The sequence below is a fragment of the Gasterosteus aculeatus genome, chromosome 16 (assembly GCF_964276395.1).
Source record: "Gasterosteus aculeatus chromosome 16, fGasAcu3.hap1.1, whole genome shotgun sequence".
Lineage (NCBI taxonomy): Eukaryota > Metazoa > Chordata > Actinopteri > Perciformes > Gasterosteidae > Gasterosteus > Gasterosteus aculeatus.
Window position 1 is genome coordinate 11806477 of NC_135704.1, and position 13674 is coordinate 11820150.

Below are 13674 nucleotides of genomic sequence, written 5' to 3' on the forward strand. Positions count from 1 at the left end.
TACTCTCACACACGTAATTAGCGCCTGCGTTTTCGTTCTTTCATATCACCTTTCACATATTTCATCCTTTCGGGCGCTCAATGGAATCTGCTCCCGAACCTGGTAGATGGAAAAGCTTCGGAAGCTGCGGCGGCCCGTTCTGTTGTACTCGATTTAGTCCACAAGATGGAGCTTTGGTTCTGTTCATGTTGTGCACTCCCTGGTGGGATGACGCTCATTTGGCTTCATGGAGGAATCTGCAACAACAACTCATGTTGCTTTATTCCCACTGCAATATATCCGCGAATTGGGAAAAATAAGCTTGTGTAGTATTGACGCGCGCAACTTGAAATATTATTTGTCTGAATGGATTTTAAAAATGTGTGTAAATCATTAAAAAAAAAAATCATGGTCGTGACATTGGAGTAGGCGCATTGTTTTATATCACAGCGTATAGATTTAAGTCAGGTATTACTTGTATAAATGTGTGGCTTTAGTAACGTTTTTAAGTCTAAATTCTAAGCTATTCATTAGATCTGCTCTTTTTGTGTTTTTCCTCAGGCTTGAAAGAAATGGTCGCCGCAGAGCAACGCAACCCACTGCACCTCCTGCAGCAGCGTACAGGTAGAAGATCCCCTCCATGTCACCACGATCTTTGCTTTTCTAGGGTCCACAGAAAGAGAACAGCGATAAGTCAAACCGAACACGACTGTGATTTAGAGAATAAGTAAATTAGAGGATAATATCTTAGCTCATGATCAAATATTTAATACAACTGTTGAAGCATCTGCACTACGGATCAAAATTAAATTCAATCATGTTTTCGTGAGACCAAATGTTTGACCCAAAAAGTTGAACAACGCCCCTGTTCGAGCAGTTTGAGGAGCCTTTATCAATTTCTTTCCCCGGGTGACACGGAGGTGATACTGATTTGGCTCCCACTGCACGTGACTTAATGTCTGACATAAAAAATAACTACATAATTTGTCTCAATCCAGAGGGCTGACTTGGCATGGACAGCAGCAGTCCTAAATGTCACCCTATAATGAGTTCTGGCCAAAGGTACACAGTTAGGACGGTGCCCGCTGGCACCTGGGATGCCCACTGGCTGGCTTTTTACCCCACAGCCATTTGGACAACCCCGGTTTTCTTTGAGAACACTGCCGTACACCATTTGCATCCCCACCAAAAGTTTCAGTGCTGTGGAGTTTCATTGTGCCCCAACGCGACACAATTAGATGTTGTTGCCTCCTGTGACCGGCCCCTGCTGAACCTTAAGTTTTATGAAGATAACGCGTTGATGTCATGGACGGAACAGTTTGAGCGATTCGCCAATTTGCTTGCTCTTCTAAAAAAAAATGAATGGGTTTCTTTCCAGACTTCCAGGTTTTGAGGAACTTGACTTCTTTTGTTTGCCGGGTATGAGACCTAATGGCAACACACTGCGTGTATTATCTTACCATGGCACAGGAGATGAGGGAACATTGTATCTAAATTAACTTTTTCTATTTCCCGGTAAATGAAATCAATTCCATCCCTTTATGTTACTTTTAATCTGCCTTTTGTCTTGTTGCGGAATCTTTTCTTTTTCTCCCTCATTCATCTGTTTTGCCCTTTCCTTGATCTGATAGCATTAAACATATAATTAAGTCATAAAGGAGGGGACTGATGAGTGTAGCAGATGGTAATTGCGTCCTACATTTGAATGAAATGATATGCATTGCTACAATTTACAGCCTTCGCCTCATATTTTATTCAGCAACCTTTTATCTCTTTTCCTGCAGAATTATTCTGCAATAAATTTAGACATCTTATCAATAGCTGGAGTGATAGTGGCAGAAACATGGCAAAAATGTGCCTCTGACGTTTTATGCTGTTTAAAATAATTTTCCATAATAAAGGAGCTATCGGCGCTGTAGAGGGGCAGTTATTCCAATTCTAGTAAGGACGCCTTTTAGTTTGTGGACAAGCTGTCACTCCTGTTAGTCGGAGGAAATGCAAAAGGTGGCTTTAGTGGTTCAGCCGAGGACCATAAAGTTGGAACAACTTGGAAAGAATGCACGTTTCTATAGTGGTTTTCTACATGAAATAGCTGTTTTACGATTGAACTAAATTGCCTGACATAACTCTCCTGATCAGATACAAACCTTTATGCCCCGTCTGTTGTTTTATTGTCAATTTGAGGATTAAAAAGCATTTTTCATCAGATATTTCCCAAAGAAACACACCTTGCATCTCACATTTAGTTACCAAAAATTTGATTTGTCTCGTATTAAAAAGTGGCTACTACACTTTTATCAATTGGGGTTGATTGCAGTGCAATTTCACCCAAAGTACAACCTCCAAAATGAATCAATGCCAATCAAAACGGTTCCAACAAAGAAACTTCATAACCTTCATGGAGGTAGGATTTGTTGCATCACTTTTGGTTAAGTGCACCTAATAATAAAACTGGCAACAGCGTACATCTGCTTCTTTGCCTCCGTCTTGGTCACAGTTGAGAACTTTACAATTGTGTGGAAAAGCCGATACATTTTTGGCTCCAGAAACACACTAATCGAAGCGCGGATGCATCCCTCCGATAGACCCCCTCCCTCATATGTGATCATTTGTAGCTACTTCCTCATGGCAACGTGACCCCTGTGATAGCGGCGGGCACAGACGGGAGGAGCGGTGCCAGGAGGAGCTTTTTTTTGTTCAGGCTCTCCTCCCGTCAGTCCCCGATGAAGGGCTGGACTCCACTGATATTTGAGAACTGGTAGCTGGGGAGATATAGGTTCAATTCTCATGTTCCTCCCAACCTGCCAAATTCCGGCGCTGGGTGCCAGCTGGAAGGCTTTCACGTGTACGAAGGTGGAGGGGATGGGTGGGTGAGGGGGGATTAGCAAGGGCAGAAGAAGGAGGAGGGCAAGTATACAGTACACACACAAGTGTCTGTAGACCTTGAAGGTGCAGCGGCGGTGCTTTCCCCATCTAGACACCGCGGGCACTTAGCGTTTGGTCAGGATGCAGGTCCATTACCTTTAAGCACAAGTGCTTATGTGCGGTCGCCTGTTTTTTTTTAAAAAAACATTTTTTTTTTACAGCCCTTCTAGCGTGTACGGAATCTACCCGCCGGTGACCCGGCTCTATTTATTGATGCCTCCTGAGTTTCCACTTGCTGGTAATAGACTGGAAAACACAGATAATGTGTTTGATCGATCAACGTGAACAAATTTCATTTGTCGGGATCAATAACAGTTTACAGTCGACAGAGCCCAAAGAAGTACATTTATTTGAGCTTTTTGATTGAAGCTGTCCCGGCCAGCCGGCAACGCGAGGGACTCCACACCGGAGCCCATGTGGCCGGCATGGACTCCTCTGTTTTGTTATTGCCGGCAATCTGTATTTAAAACTAATATCAGTGTGTACCGCGTGGCTCGGGGCAAAAGGCACCAAACCAATCTGATATACAGCATGCGTTTCTTTTCGGTTCCTTGTGATGTGAATTAGAATGTGAAAAATAACAATTCCCTTACATTTTTCACTGGTATCCATTTTTTCATTTGAGGGCGTAATGATTAGATTTTTTTTTTTTTTGGTTTCCAGCAGCATGATTTGTATTATGTTTTCACAGTGTTCAAAACATAATAGAAAAGTGATGTGGAACCAAAGGGAAAAAGGGGAAATTAACTGACGTGAAGAAGAAAGACGTTTCCATGGCTCAACCTTTTGCAGTTTTCTTCATGTTTCTGCTTTTCATGATCATGCTCTGTGGAACGCCCTGCAGACATGAGAGCCCTGGCTCTGTGTCATACAGTTCCAGCCCGGGCCGCTACCTTCTGCACACACAGACAAAACAGCATGAGATGGGAAGTCCACATGGATAAGCATTTACTATGGTAGGTGTTGCTTCAGGCAAGTGCCATTCAGTAAGAATTTACTGTGTATACACCGGTGCTACGGCAATAACCTTCTTATAGAGGTGTTCTTGCAAAGCTTTTCCCCCCAGTGTAGCAGTAAACGGGCTTATATTGGCTTTGGCATGAAGGCACAGGTGCATTATGGATATTTGTCATATATTGAGCAAAACTTGAAGGATTTGCGTAGTAATATTTTAGATATGTTTTGTCAACAACACATTCAAAGAGAAGACCATCATCAAGACAGACCTGAGTGCTTGGAAATATTTGTTTGTCCAGTCAAAATTGAATCCCTTTGTACCATAGAACCCATTATTCTCCAAAACTAGTAAGATCATATCAGTCAGGTGTCCTTCACTATGATCGACATGTTGACAGTACGGAAAATAAGGAATAGCACCAGCGGTGGCTAACAAGTGGCTAAATGCTTGTTTGAGTGATACTCGGCCTCATGTGACCGTGGTGAAGGTTGTTTATAGCCCAACATTGTCTGTGCATTATCTCTGCAGCTTTCTATTCGCCCAACCAGCAGACACGGAGCAGCATGAGCAATAATACTGTTTCAACATGAGAAATGCCAACAAACAAAACATCAATCCAGTACACAAAACTTTCGTTTGCCTTCCGTGACTGACCCCCAGTCCATTGCGTGACCCCCGTAGACGGGAACGATGACGGCCGGTGTTAGCGCAGATGCTGGTGACGATGGAGCCTTTTTGCAGGCCGCTCCTCCTGCAGGCTCCGTGGGTGATTGCCGTGTGGCAGCATTCACAGGGAAGGGCATGAACTTGGATGGGAGGACAATGCATTAAGACCGCTGGTTCCGTGTGCCTTTAGATTTGGCACAGGTTAGGGAGAGGCATGAGATGCATATTGTTTGTGTTCATTTGAATAAGGACAAATGTCAGATTTCCATGGCTCGGGGCGGCCTGCATGTTAGATGATCAACTCTTTTGGGCCCCTGGATGTGGGGTCATCAGTAGCGCTTCCAGGTCACTGTCACTGCATGCTGGTTTGGGGCCATAATTGACCTTTTGACAGAGCGCAGGGAGACAGCCTTTCTCTGAGGGCAGGAATAATCACTTTAGATTTACCCGTGGCTGAGCTCATGTTAGCTAATTAAAATGTTTGTTCTACTACAAATTAAATTTGTGATTTCAGAAAATAGATAATATACTTGCTTATTTGATATTTTGTCAGTTGTGTTGTAGATATTGGGAACACTGTGAACACACTCCCTGTTAAAGTGACAATACACTGTTTATAGACTATATATATATATATATATAAATCATTGGCAGGTAATTGATCTTTTTTTGGCATATGAAAATACATGAATTGCTTCACATCTTGCATCGCTCTAAAAACACAGCTTTGGGAATTTTTAATGTTTTCCTTTTGCCTTTGTGCAATTTAGTCCCTCATTTACTTTTCAAATGTGTCAGTACGTCACGGCGTACTGTAAGAGTGCCACCGCTCCTTGTTGTTGTGGTGTGTGTGTGTGTGTGTGTGTGTGTGTGTGTGTGTGGGGCTGCAGAGAAAGGTTGAATACAGCCCGTACCCCACGAGCCCTTGAGCTCCCCCAGGCTTCCTTTCCGGTCCAGGATCTCCAAAGAAGCGTGCGTTTACCCTTCACTGTGCACGTTATTCCTCACAACACAGCACCCACGGCCATGTCTCTGCCTTCATAGCCCTGAACGTTTACTTTCCTTCACACCATGTCCTTTGCTTACATTGGATATTTTTCTCAAGCCAGTACTTGAATTGATATCCTCATTTTCTTTTCATCTCCCATTCTTCCCCAGTGTTAGTTATCACGTTTCTTTGAATAATTCTGTACATAGTTAACGGCATGTGCCTCGTTGTTCTTGGTTCCTAAGCTATCACATGAGGCTAACTGCTCTTTACTCACATAGTGCTTCCAAATGCAGCCGTGCTTCTTTCAAGCTTTATTTATCAAATCCAGTTGCATGTGTGTAGAAAAATGCTCCCAGCACCTTTGCTCGGATGTTGAGAGTATTTACACAAAAAAAAAAAAAAAGCCGCAAGAATGCCAGGGGTCAAGGCTTTGAGACCAGGGTATTACATTATTAATTAAAATACAAGTTGCCTTGTTGCCCATGGGTATACAATGTAACACACTTGATTGAATCAGGTGGTGGCAGTCCAGGCCTTTTGTATTTTGCGCTTGAAGGGACGAGAGAAATCTGAGCTTGGCCGTATTACTCTACACACAAAAACATGTTTTGAGAAACGGTTGTGAGCTGTCGTTGAAAGCTCAGGCAGATTTAAAATGCAGTTAAATTCCCATGCTGTAGCCGGTTGTCATCCATCAAGTGACTTTACACTCTTGTTGGAGAGTTTAAATAGCTTTTACACAAGCTTGCTGTTATACCAGCTTTAAGGAGGGCTTTTCTTGGATAATTATCATCCTGCAACTGTTTCATGACACAAATGAACCCATATGTACATATGCAATCATCTGTCTATCCATCTATATCACATGCAGTATTCTGACGGAGCATCGCAGTTCCGCACAATATCCATTTTGAAACAACGTCTCAAGCAGTATTCGTGGCCGTGTTGCCTGTAGTTGGTTCAGTTGGTATTGAGGTGAGACCAGTAGATCATTAACATCAGATGTTTTGAGCAGAACTTTTCCTTTTAATGTCAACTAAAGTGTTTTTATTACAAAAAATGAGTCCTTTCTGCTTTTGGAGACGGGCGTGTTCCAGAGTGAGCTGGAAGCTCGGCATCTGCGCTGCAGCAAAGCTTTCGGCTTTCTCGAGGCCCGCTCATGCAAACATTTGCGCACTCACCGCTGCGCTCTTGTTGATCCTGTGCAATACACCTGCCGTGTCTCCAGGACCTGCGTCACAGACCCGAGTCACGGCCATCTGGTTCACAGAAGAAAACAGACTGTGCTGTGAGGCAAGGTAGGCAACCTGAGCCACTTATGTTATTATTCAAACTCATTATGTCCTGAAATAAAGGTGTGCAACAGCTGTATGATATTTTCATCCACTATGTACTTCAGAGGATTACAAACTGTTACTGGGTTAGTTCGCTGATTCAGATTTGAGCCACAATGTACAACAATTAAAAAATGAGTTAATTATTCAATTATCCAACATAGAATTGAAAGCTCCACCTTGAACAGATAACGCTTCCCTTCATGCAACGTCAGTAGTACAACTTTACTTTGTTGTTTCTGTAGTAAATGGGGATTATTTTAACGGGTCTGGTTGTAGTTACAAACACTGCTTCTTTCATGTAAACGTGTTATACTTTGTTCTTACTGTATTAAGCATTTTTCTCCTCTCAACACTGTCTCTCACGGCACAGAACTTTAGAAAGAGTCTTGTAGACAATGTTGGCTTACCATAAACTAAGCTTGATATCCAGTGTTTTAATTTATTAATGCCGTTCTACCTAAAAACATCGATTATTGCGTTGTGTTAGGGTTCGGAAAGCCTCACTCCCTTGTTCTCGTCCCGGCCGGAAACGAAGATACAAAAGAGTCAGCTTGCTTAACTTCAAAAATCAAAAAGTATTTAATAACTAAACAACGTTATAAGGAATACAATTACAAAGTGAAATACAAAACGAACAGTAAAATATTCCGCGAAATAGAGAATTCTCTGAGCAAGTCTAAAGCGACTTATCGAAGCGGCAGCAGGAAAATTCTAACAGTCCTTTCCACGCTTTGGTCCTTTGAAACACTCAACATTATTACACGTATTATAATTTCCACCACTAGGGGTGCACTTCTTGCTTAAATCCCTAACAGTTGCCATGCACATACTATAGTACAGCTTTTTTAATATTAATCTATATCTATTGCCTATACTTTTTCCTACAGTGAAGACAAGCTTCATCCTCATTAAGGGTCACAGAAGTGAAAATATGTAAACTTTTAATAAGCACTCTGACAGAATAAAGTTGGTCCTGGTTCTTTTAGTGCTGGAGGCAGAGTGGTAATGTTAGCAAATACTAGACAAAAGGTAACTATAATGAGCGTGGTGGAGTGTGTGTGTGTGTGTGTGTGTGTGTGTGTGTGTGTGTGAGTTAAATTGGGAGGGAGAGGAAAACTCTTTTACAGTGGACATTTTCAACTGTGCTCCTAGTCTTACTTTCTCCTCTCTTCTGCTCTCCGGTACGTTCTCTTGATTCCTACTGACCTCCAGTCTAGGTCTGTTAGATGAAGCCCAGGTCATAGCAGACTAACGGACGATGGAAATATCAAAGCCAGCCCAAGGCCTTTACATTCGCTTTTCTGCTCCAGGTAATCACAGCTGAGGCTTTGTCTTCTCCTTGGCCATGTCTCTTATTCCTCCCTCGGATTCTCCGGCTCCATTTCTGCTGGCACAAGCGAATCGCGGGATTAATTATGTCTTAATAAAGTGTGGCTTCTAATATCGAAAATGGCAAATTCTAATGAGATTTACATTAGTTGGAATGGTGCCGTCCGACTGATGCCATCAGATGACATTCACTTCGTTATTCTGCACGAAGCGCTAGAAGGAAGTCAGAAGGCTTTGGAGTGATGGCACCGTCTATCCATTAGACGTAGACCCGGAGCCATCTGGAAACAAAGTGTTTGTCAGTTAAGCAGCCCAATTGTGTGATATCATAGCTGGCTGTTCAGCGGTGCACGGTTCTGAAGTGTATCGAGAGGCACAGCCGAGTGAGTCGAATAGTCTGCGGTCTATTGATAACTCGCGCCTGTTTTAAAATCCTGGCACAACAATGCAACGAGGGCCTCGTGTGCTCCGCTGAGCAACAATACCGTCTCTCACTGGCAGCTCCAGTGTAATGATGACAAACAACAATAACCGGGGGGGGCTTTCTTTCATGGACCTCTCCTTCCTGGAACCTTTTGATAAGAATAGTTTTTAAGTTTATCAGGCGATAGACTGTATAGAAGAGAATAATGGTTTATAATATATACTACGAAAGTTAGTTGAGATGAAAAAGGCACTTTTTTTAAGGGAATATACAATACAAAGACTCACTATGTGGGGGGGGGGGGGGGGGGGGGGCGTATCTTTAATTCTATCTCCTTCTCCTTGCCCCCCCCCCACAAACACACAGTCTTCTCCAGCCTTGTGCCTCTGCCGGTCTGTCTACGCGTGGGCGGGGCCAGTAGCTGGGAGGTATGGCGGAGTGTAAGCAGGGTTGATGTGGACGGCCCCCCCCGGTCAGAGGCCAGCGGCCGGCTGTTAAAACGCAGCCTCTTTTGTGCGTCAGAGCCAGCGTTGCCAGTCCTTATTCCACCCCTGTCGCTAGGGGTGGGGAGGCATTTACCCACCACATGCATTCATTCCACTGGCGGTGCGTGATGCGGGGCTAAATGGCATTGTTACAACGCGCCTCTGAGAAGTGTTGACAGGTCCATATGCTAATTTTAATGAATGCAACGGAGCTGGTTTTATTCACCTCAACTCGGCTGCGAGTCCTATCTGCAGCCTCGACTAGCAAATATAATTGCAGCAAACTCAAATGAGCTCATTAGGAAATGTATTGAATTTACACATTATTTCCAGTAGTTAAGCTGAGTTATTCTCCCTAAGGACTCAATTACACACTCATTTGTGACTCAGGTAAATGGCTTCCCGTGTGTGACTTTTTCAACTGCAAATTGTAGTCACTGAATAATTTGTAAGAAAGCTGTTGTACATGCACATCTATTGACATTCATTTGTGTGAGAACTTCCAGATGGAAGCAAAAAAAAAAAAACTGACAAGATAACTACTCGCTTTTGTTCTTTTATTCACTTCATTTGATTAACTTTCATTCACTCGGGAGTTATTTGAACGTGCGCTCATTTGTCTTTCCTCGTGATGTTTGTATTCTCAGCAGCCTTGTTGTCTTTCTGACACATGTAATTTCATTTCATGCGTGTGGATGAACTTTTATCTAGTGCAAGTCTTTGTTCACAATGGGAAGACGGACAGAGCGCTCAATCTGAAAAAGACCCGGTGAGTCAGGGTTCAGCATCTGGGATCATGCCAGGCTACTGCACTCTCAAATGAAAGTGAACATTCATGGAGTGACTCGCTTCTCGAGCCGCGTCCTCCTAGAGCGACAATGAGCAGATTGTCGAAGGAACGGACATGGTGTGGAAACTATGTGACGGAGAGGAGTGCCCGAAATTTAAATTCCTCCTTAAATCGCTGTTTGTTCTGTGTGAAAATGACTCCGTTTGCTGGAAAACAACAAAGACTTTTGAATGGGTAAGCATGAGGGTTTCCGCGGAGCTTTGCGTATCGGCTTGTACTGGATGAACTGAAGCGACTCTGGGGGTTGGCAGAGATCCCGGGAGCACGTTGGCGACAGTTGCAGGCCCTTTTAGTGGACATTCCAGATGTGATGTTGATGTCGGCTATTCATGATACAACGTTGCAAAACTTAGCTCTGATCTCCTTGTGATTGACTTGGTGCACGGCAGGGAACCCTGAGCCATCCACACCGTGGCTCCATTTGACTTCGGTGTACATCTTGACTGGCGGCAGAGGAGATTCTGGAGAGGGGGACTCGTCATAAAGGTCATTCTCCGGATTCGGACTCCGTATCGCGAGCACATGACTTTCTCCTTGCTCCGCTGAGCCGGAAGTCAAATTTACTTTTGTCTTCTTCTCTGCACCTCTGTATTGTGATTTCATGGTGCCGTGGTCTGAGTTGGCTGTCCTCACCCATAGAGGGGCCACGAGGGAAGTGGGACTGGGGTCCATCGCTGCCGTGGCCCTGCAAGCCTCGGTCCAAACACGTCCTATCCGCACTCAGCTGTGAATATCACCAACAGCTGGTGGCGCACGAGTTAGTCGTGCTTAACAAATTACTGGCCTACATGTGGAGGGGCAAGGGGGGCTTTTCTTGCCTGCTTGCCAACAAAGTGTCCATGCAATCACAATCTGCGCCAGACTGGTTTAAAGTAAATCAATTATTCGTCTCTTCTTTGAAGAAAAATAATAATAATAGTAAAAAAACAGATTCTATGAAGTGAAAATCTATAGAGATATGACGGGATGCTAGACACACAACACAGGAGTCAACTCGATTTGAAGTCCCATTCCATTTAAAAAACAACCGAAGGTCAAACTTTTTGGAAACATAAACCTGTTTGATCCTCCGCACGGCTCTGTTCGGAGAGATAGGAATTATCAAACTCACCTTTGAGCTCAGTAGCCCGTCTAGTGCTCATGGTATCAAACATAATGACATTCAGTGTAGCCACGATCACATTTATGATAGCATATTTGATACAGCTGTACACTGGCAAAGAATAACGCAGCCTAAAAGAATACCCCCCCCCCCCTCCTCTCTTTTTCAGTTTAAACACAATCCATTTTCCAGTGTAAATCACTTGTCACTCTATTGCAAATGTAACTGCTCTGATATGAAAGAGAGAGGTGGAGAGAGAGAAAGAGAGGGAGTAAAGATTATCTTTTGGGCCATTTCACCGGCACCGTTGCGTGACAGAGACTGACAGCTCTTTCAGATGACTGACAGGTGTCCTTTGAAATGCCGGTGAAGCAGCTTCTGTTCAGACTGTTGAAATGCATATTTGGGGCTCTTATCATAAAGCCATGGATGGCCCAGATAGGTGCCGTTAACATTGCAAATGGCTTCAGAATTATTCATTGTCAGTGCTGTGGGAAAGAATGGAGGCGGGGGGGGGGGGTGAAGTTTGATTATTCTGCTCACACAATGGCAGGGTGCTTAATGATTCCTCTCCACCTTGGCAGCAGCATGTGCCGACTTCAGGCGCTAGCGGCGGGTGACACAGGTCTGGCCAAGTGTTAGAGCAAGATCATACGTCCGGGCCCCATTTTAATTTCTAATACATTAATCTTTTCCTCACAGATCCTTCCATGAATATTCCAGGGCTCCTTGTTTGTCGGGGAAGGCTGTCTCGCTTTCATCTATTCAGGTGGTTTCATTCACTGTGAAAGCCGGCTAAATGGACCCGATCAGTCAATGACAACTGGGGCACAATGGAGCCCGGTAACACGTCCCTTTCCTCCTTTCAGGCTTCTGATAGACAACCCTGACACCTGCTCCCCGGGGAGACCCTCTGCCAAGTCACCGCACTGTTCCTTGAGAGACTTCCCTTACTTTATCAGCCCATAAAGGATTGTCACAGGTGACTATATCAGCTGAGGCACGGAGCGGCTCCCTCTGACCCGCCCCGCCGAGGTCGAGGCGCCGCGCGCCGCGTCGCCGGCGGATTAAGGTGGGCTTAAACGCTGTCATACAAGCCGACTCGGTGCTCCACACTTTCACAAGAATGTTAAGCCTTTTGTTCTCTTCCATTAATTAGCATTGTCTTAAGTTCATTAGACCACTGCTTGTGTTGTTGCTAATGAGGCGACGTAGACCACCTACATCAGCCGCAGCTTTGTAGTGCCTGACCTGACAATGGCTCCTGAGCCTTCGGGTCCATGTTGTAGTGACACACACAGGGAGCCACGCGGGAAGCACAGATGCAGCCCGACTCACACTCATTAATGGTTACATTTGTGAATTTAATGATCATTAGTGTTGCGGAATTGCATGATATGTCTAAGAGGATAACACTAAATGTCCCCTTGAATTAATATGTTGATGCAGATTCACAATGGTGACCAGTCCCCCCTCCCCCACCTTTGTTAATAGCAGAGGTGGCCTGTGTGAAATTACGAGATTTTTAGTGGCTGCAGGAGTAACGCAAAAGTTAACGCAGTACTTTTTCTTTGAAGGATATTTCAGTTCTTGCACTTGCGGTTAATCCAAATGAGCCGATCCGTCGAGCCTCCCTTTTCCACGGCCAAACGAGACTCACAGGGGTCGGTGTCACACGGCACTATAACTCAACACTGAGAACACCTTAACCGCGGAGACTTAAATGTGCATTGGCATCTTATGTATATTAAAAGTGTCATGTCCAGTGATGTAGATTTGGTGCCATTCATAATTATGATATCTGATTTGGGCTGTGAAGGGGCGCCGTGGAGGGAAAGCGGGGGCGGGGGAACACCAATATTTTAATGGAGAGGAGACAGCTTTTTCCCTCAAGGAACATCTTCACTGACACTGGCTGCTGGAAAATTGGGATTTATACTTCCTGTTTTCTATTAATATGGAGATGAATACAGGTGTTCCTGTGTCGTAAAATTAGTTTAGCTCTTGCAAATTGCAATTACACGTGTTGGGGGGGAGAGATGGGATGTCTTTGTGTTTTCGTGGGCAAGAGAAAATGTGAGAAAATTAGGAAAAATATCTAGATTTAAAATGAACACAATAATGTGTAATTCCATCTTCTCCCGCCCCCTCAGCCATGTCTGGCAGCTACCCATTTGTTCTGGTGGTGGCTTAACAGACTAGTGCACTTTTCTGCCCATGCAATGAAAATAACCGGAACGTTTTGCCGTTCAAGGGTGAGGAATTGGAAAGTGCTTTTAAACCTGGATGTCCTCCTGAGGGGCTTGTGGAGGGAATTGTTTAGCAGACAATTACTGGTGAATGTACCAGCAGAGCGAGGCTGAAGAACACGGCGCGAGCGGCAGGGTTTGGCGTGTGGCTGGTGAACACCGGCGCGGCACAAGTCACTGAGGGCACGGACCGTACTTTTTTGAACCCAATGATCAACCAAATTTAATTGAATAGTTCTCTCAAGAATTGTACAACACCTCTGTTTGATAGGCTACCACTCACATGTGAATCTACCGCCGCAGCTAGTTAGCCTAGCTTAGCTTAGCATAGCATAAACACAGATGAATGAATGAACTCTAAAAATGACACATGAGTTTT

The 13674-nt window shown here is 44.3% G+C and overlaps 1 long non-coding RNA gene across 1 annotated transcript; it reads left to right on the forward strand.

Annotated features, from left to right (window-relative positions):
* Positions 1 to 540: 540 nt before the first annotated feature.
* LOC120834497 (uncharacterized) lies at positions 541 to 12151 on the forward strand. Its single transcript, XR_013453084.1, has 3 exons — positions 541 to 603; positions 11749 to 11815; positions 11916 to 12151. It is a non-coding gene; the product is annotated as an uncharacterized LOC120834497 (long non-coding RNA).
* The last annotated feature ends 1523 nt before the right edge of the window (positions 12152 to 13674 follow it).